General features: G+C 30.7%; 1 non-coding gene across 1 annotated transcript; it reads left to right on the top strand.

Moving 5' to 3' along the window:
- Window positions 1-386: 386 nt before the first annotated feature.
- Window positions 387-511, top strand: LOC123617023 (U6atac minor spliceosomal RNA). Its single transcript, XR_006725114.1, has one exon. It is a non-coding gene; the product is annotated as a U6atac minor spliceosomal RNA (small nuclear RNA).
- Window positions 512-6658: the final 6147 nt, after the last annotated feature.

Here is a 6658-nt window from a genome sequence, read left to right as displayed (position 1 = left end):
CCACATTACATTCAACAGCCTGATGGATCCAGAAATTGAAGAAGACACAGAGATAATGATCTCAGAACACCTATAATACTGCCCTTTGATGCCATCAAGGAAGGGGAAAATATGAGGAAAATGAGTGGTTGAAAAGTGTTGGTGTTATCGATATTCAGTCTGCTCACTTAATACTATCTCTCAACACTGTGAATTCACATTTTAAGTATAAATAAGTAGAAGGACTGCACATCTTTTAAATTCTAACTTGCAGGCATACATAGTCAAAATGCACTAGAGGAATAAATTATGATTTTTTTCCCTCTAATTCATAATAGGATGAAAATGCATTTCACTGCCCACGCTGACTTGGCAAGTCAACTACCAATGTTCAAAGGAAAAATAATGTATGTATGAAAGGAGAGAAGGTTAGTGCTCTCCTGGACAAGGATGAAAGAGGCCCTTGGGCCTGACAACATGCATATAGTGAGGGTGTTGCCACCTACTTTGAGGCATCTAAGCATCATTTTTGAGAGATAAATTGGGAGTTTGGGATTTGCAGATACTAGCTACTATATATAAAATATGTAAACAACAAGGTCCTATTGTATAGCACAGGGAACTATATTCAATATCTTGTAGCCTACAATGAAAAAGAATGTGAGAAGGTATATCTGTATGTATAACTGAATCACTGTATTGTACACCAGAGACTAATACAACATTGTAAATTGACTAGGTTTCAATAAAAAAAGGAAAGGAAAAATCATGAGTTATTTTGTAAAAATTTGAAGTACATGCTAATGAAACCATACTATTAATTAATGTAATGCAGATGAAGCTGTCCTAAGGAAAAAAAAAAGTATATAGTTTCAAATTTTCTTTTTTTTCCAGTGTAGAGCACAATTTTTCAGTTACATATGAATATATATATATTCATTGTCACATTTTTTTCTCTGTGAGCTACCATAAGATCTTGTATATATTTCCTTGTGCTATACAGTATAATCTTGTTTATCTATTCTACATTTTGAAATCCCAGTCTGCCCCTTCCCACCCCCCTCCGTCCCCTTGGCAACTTCAATTTTCTTATTTGAAAACAAGAGTCCTGAAACTTTATATTTTATTTTTGGAAAGTAGAAATAAATGAACAGATTAAAAACAAGTAAACACAAAGAAGGAAATAAATGTTAAAGCAAAAATAACAACAATAATGAATTGGATACTAGGTGAAAAATAGAAAACAAAATTGACAATCAAAGTTAGTTTTTTAAATAAATTTTAATAAATTGTTAGCCCTCTAGAAAGACTAGAGGTTTCATAATGTCATTAAATTGGGCAAAAATTAAGATAAGATGATTATAAAGTAAATTTGCATTTTCTCAAGGCTAATCATGATTAGAAATCGAGGAACAATGTAGAGCTTAAGCTAAATATCTGGAATGATTTATTTCCATTTTTCCTAGGATATTTGGAAAACAGTAATCAATGCAATAAAAATGTAAATTATAGATCATAGAATGACTCCTTGATTAGTGTCCATCACATGGTTTCAATACAAATGGTTCATCTTATTTGCTGTGAATCCTGTGATAAGTTTAGTTCATTCAACTCAAAAAGGAAGAAGGCCAAAATATGAGTGGAAACTAACTAGTTAGCGTAAGGGGAAATAATTGGAATTCAATGAAGCCAAATATCCCTGCATATAAAGTTATGCCTTACACCTAAATTAAACTAATTAGCTAGAAAGAGTTAATGCAGCTTCCAAAGGCACTGTTCTTAATAGTGAAGAACAGTTTATGAACTGAGTGAAGCTGGTTCATAAAGTCTAAGAGGCTTAATATAGTCTGATCCACACTTCTTTTTTTACAGCTTAAAATCTTGAGGCATGGAAAATTTGTAAGAGTTCCCAAAGTTCACACCAGTAGTTAGTAGAATAATTCACCCAATTCAGTGTCCATTCTGCTACAGCACAACATTTTAAATTCAGTTTAATAGCATTGTTTACTCTACATCAAATGTAAAATCTTTAAAATGTAGTTTAATGTGCAATTTTCACATGTTAAAAACTGCTTGGCTTTTGCACAGTTACTTGTGCTTCATTTATTCCTATCCTGTTTCTTTCTCATCTGGGATATATCTGCTATCTGGGAAAAAACATACATTTTTAGTGGTGTTTATAATATTTATATCTATATGAAGAAATAAAGGTAAAATAGAAATCTAAATCTTCCCTGAACTGTGCATGAAGATTATTACTAAATAATATCATACCTTTTCTCATCTATAATTAATTGATTTGTCTTAAAATAGGCATTTAGAAAAGTGAATGAGGCAATTATAAAATTTATTCCCCTATACTGAAAATTTGGCTAAATCTAAATCTTAAGTATCAATCTGATAGCCACCATAATAAACACAGTCTCTAATTATAGTTATCATGTGTTCCTGGAAACTATTTTCTGACTATAAATCTCTATAAACAAAATTACGATTGTACAAAGCCTGCTATTCTATTTATAGTCTAACCTTCCACAGATTAAGGTCAATCTTTGCCTGATAGTCTCACCAATATTTTGTTAATTTTATCATGTGTTTTTGATATGCCTAAGTGTGCTTGATATTAAGATAGACCCTGGAAATATATGAAGACAAATATAGTTTCATCCCTCAAGGATTCACATTCTAGTGAGAGTTATTTTATATTCCGAATTTCTATATAAACCACATATTTGACATATGTCACCTTATTTATCCTATCACCTTTGTCACATATCTACAAATAGATTTTCAGTGGAGTAATGAGATGGCTATATTTTTATTGTTAGCAGGAACCTAGTATGTTACTGTGAATATATTTGATTGCAATAATCAATAACTATATTTGGGTAAAATAGCTATTTTTAACCTAATAATATTGCTTAGTTTAGGCAAGAATAGTTTAATACTTATACAAAAGCATAAACCATACACATATAGAGATACATTTTAAACCAAAAATATATATATTTAAATTTTGAAATGGATGTATAGACTTAAGTTGATTAAGTATAAGTATTCTTTACATTGTTAAGGATTTACTTACTTACAGTTACTATGATTTAAATTAAAATAAAAAGGTAAACCTATTCTGATTAAAGACCTAGGTTAGCCAATTACTGCAGTGCACCCAAGAGTATATGTTTTACTGTACTCTTCTTTTCAATGGAAATGTTAATTGCCAGGAAACGAGAATTTAAATGAATGAAAAAAATGACAGCACATTATCAAAGCAATTGAATAATCATGTAATGTGTAATTCTATTAAAGGTTTGGAAATTTAGTATGGTTTGCCTGTTGTTTGGCAATTATAAAATTGGCAGACTCATACAGCTATGGAAAAAAATATTGGTCTTCTTTTTCTGATACAGAAGAAAATTAGGAATATTTGTTTATTTAAAAGCAATTAGCTGCAAACAGGTATATTCTTTGCCTTAGATTTAATTATTTGAATAAGGCTGAAACTTTCCAAGATACACTGACTTCCATGTGACATGTTATTGGAAGTTGGTAATTTAGGAAAATCTTACTATATTCAACTGGGTATATTTTAATAAAAAATTGAAATATTTATTTCAAAAAGTATTAAAATACTTTATATATATATGTAAAATTGCAAGTTACTTATGAGGACTTTAGATTTATAGAAATAATTGATCATCAGAATAGAAAATGAATGAAATGAAAAAACTTAATGTGCCCAAACTTTCAATTCTATCCTCATTGTTTTTAGTACATGACTTTTATCTCCTGTTTCACAAAGAAAAAGGAAGCTGTCAGATAGTCAATCTGTTGAAAATGCATGACCTAACTTACACACTTACCTGAAATCCTATTCATTTTATGTGTGTGTATACATACATAGTACATACACATTACATAGAATGTACTCAATAAGTGAGTGTTCATTTATGCTACACAAATACATCCTCTTGGAGTGGAATACATTTTGAGCAAGTTAGAATTATATAAGTAGTGACTTGCACTTGTTTACATCAAAAATTTTTGTATTATCTATAAAATAATGCTTTCTTTGGGGGCAATGAATTCAAGTTATAAACTGATGATCTCAGTAAAAAAAAAAAATCTGTCAGCGTTACCTAAATGTTTGAATGATATGCATAATTACAGCTCATTATTTATAAACTTTGTTGTAGAAAATCTCCCTTTCTCCTGGCTTCATATTTTTATATGAAGGGGGCTCCATTAAATAAATAGAGGTGGACCTTGTCCCAGAATGGAGTCACTGCTCTAATAGGCGACTTTGTGAGGCTAAACTGAGAATGTAGGAATTCCTCCTGCTCTCTTTTGCAAAACCTGCATGATTGCTGGAGAGAGCCTGTCTGCTACTACATTTAAAAACTATTACAGTCTCTTCCTCATGGAGGCGAGCCTGCTGTGGGGTTTGCAAGTGATGACAAGACTATGAGTGGATTTATGTTCAGTTTTGGGGTGTAGTCAAAGGAAGCTCATTATTACCACATTATAACTTATACATGAAATCTAGACTAGTCAAATTCATAGAAGCAAAGAGTAGAATGGTAGTAGCAGGGGACTGGGTGGAGGCAGACATAGAATGTTGATCAAGAAAAGGGGTACAAAGTTTCAGTTATGTAAGATGAATAAATCATGCAGATCAAATGTACAACAATGTGATTAATAGTTAACAATACTTTATTGTATATTTAAAATCTGCTAAGAGGGTAGATTTTAAGTGTTCTCATCGAAGAAAAAAAAGAAAGGAAAAGACAACTATACAAGGTGATAGGTATGTTAATTACCTTGATAGTGATTATAATTTCAAAATGTATACATAAATCAAGTTATCAAGGAACAAAATTCTTTATACTCTTTTGCATAATGCTCCTTCTCAACTGCTTCTTTCCTAAAAGGTGTTTTACCAGAGGTTCACCATAAGTTGTGATTCTAAAAATGCATGTTGGAATAAGGAAAAAACTTTATCCTACAGACGACTGTACCATGCATTATATATGATGTTGGAAGCGTCTCACACACTGCCAACAGACACGCTAACCTCCAACTATACTGAACTTTTAGCTATTTCTTCATACTCAATTTTATTTATTTTGCTATGACTTTGTTTATGATGTTTCACTTATTTTATTTATTATCTATTAGAAAAAGACTTAATTCATCTTCACAGGCACAATGAAGGCCACCTCTGAAAATTCTTCATTGATGTTTTTAGTCTCTAGGCTCTTAGAGTGCACAGTGGACATTTCAATAAGATAGTTGATAGCTCCAAGTGTATTATAACTTTCTCTTTCCCAGGATATTGTGAGTTCATATAACAGAAATGATTTCTTATTTATTAGTATGTTCCTCCTTCACCACCTAGCCATAGCTCAATATATAAATATAAATTAGTATAATAAAATTGTTTTTATTTTGTATTAATGTACTTGGTACTTGACTAAATATACGTATATGTGTGTGTGTGCACACGCGTGTGTATGCAGAATATGTATTTAGAATACATATAGGTAAGGAAGGGAAAGAAAAAAAAAAGCTATGAATTACAGGAATGAGATAAAAAGGAGCCAGAGTATCAGCAAATACATTGACTATGAATGGTGTTTATCTTACCTTGCCACTGGCTATGACAAGGGAAGGAAAAGTAATTCATTCTGTAACTTTTTTCTTTGTTAACCTTAATCATAAATTTACTTTATATATGCTCTGAAAATGATTTGGACTACAATGAGAGCAAACATGAAGTTATCTTTAAATGAGACAGCTTAAAAGTAGCATATGACTCATAGTATGAAAATATATAAATTAATTTTATGAATGTTAGTTTTATATTTTGTTTTTATTTAGAATATTAATTATCAGTCTGAAAATTTTCATTTATTCCCTCATTAACCAAATAAATGAATACTGAAGAGTGATAATAAAACATGTTCAAGCATAGCATAAATGTAGACTTTAAAATAGCAAAAACTTAAAAATAGTTTTGTAGTTACTTGGGAGTGGAGATCTAATAAGTAATAACAGGCTTTCTGCTTAAGTTAAAAAAAAAATCAAAATCTAAGCATTCGTAAGACATACCTTAGTAGCCATAAGAATCAAAAGAGGTGGAAAATTTCAATTTTCCATGACTCAGGTGTGAGATATGACATTGATAGTTGTGCAGTATTAAGAGTTAAAGAGATGATAAATCTCTCTATTCTATGGCCTGATAAAACTTTCTCTGAAATATTTGTGTTCTATTTTGTTCAAAATTATACCTACAGCAAATTCATGAAACATCTGATAGCTATTCTGAAGGAGCCTGAAATTCATGTCTCATTAAAACTAATTGAAGGAGCAAGTAGGTTTACCCTGAAGAAGACAAAAGATAGAGTGAACTTAATATCTGAATGTAATATATTAAAAGCTCCATTATATAGAATACCATGTATGATATTTTCTAACACCTTGAGAAAATGTTAAAAAAAAAAAAAAAAAGCTTACATTATAAGGACAGACATTAATAGTATTCTACACATTCCGTGGGTCTCCGAAGATAGTTAGAACCAGATCAGCAGTATTGGTACTCCCTTCACTATTACCAGGTATTTAGTTTAATCTCTTATTTCCAATTCTCATATTCTGTATATGTAAGTCTCATATCTGT

Source organism: Camelus bactrianus, chromosome 3 (assembly GCF_048773025.1).
Source record: "Camelus bactrianus isolate YW-2024 breed Bactrian camel chromosome 3, ASM4877302v1, whole genome shotgun sequence".
Taxonomy (NCBI): Eukaryota; Metazoa; Chordata; class Mammalia; order Artiodactyla; family Camelidae; genus Camelus; species Camelus bactrianus.
Note: the sequence above shows the minus strand (reverse complement) of the source record. Positions and strands in the feature narration are given on the sequence as shown.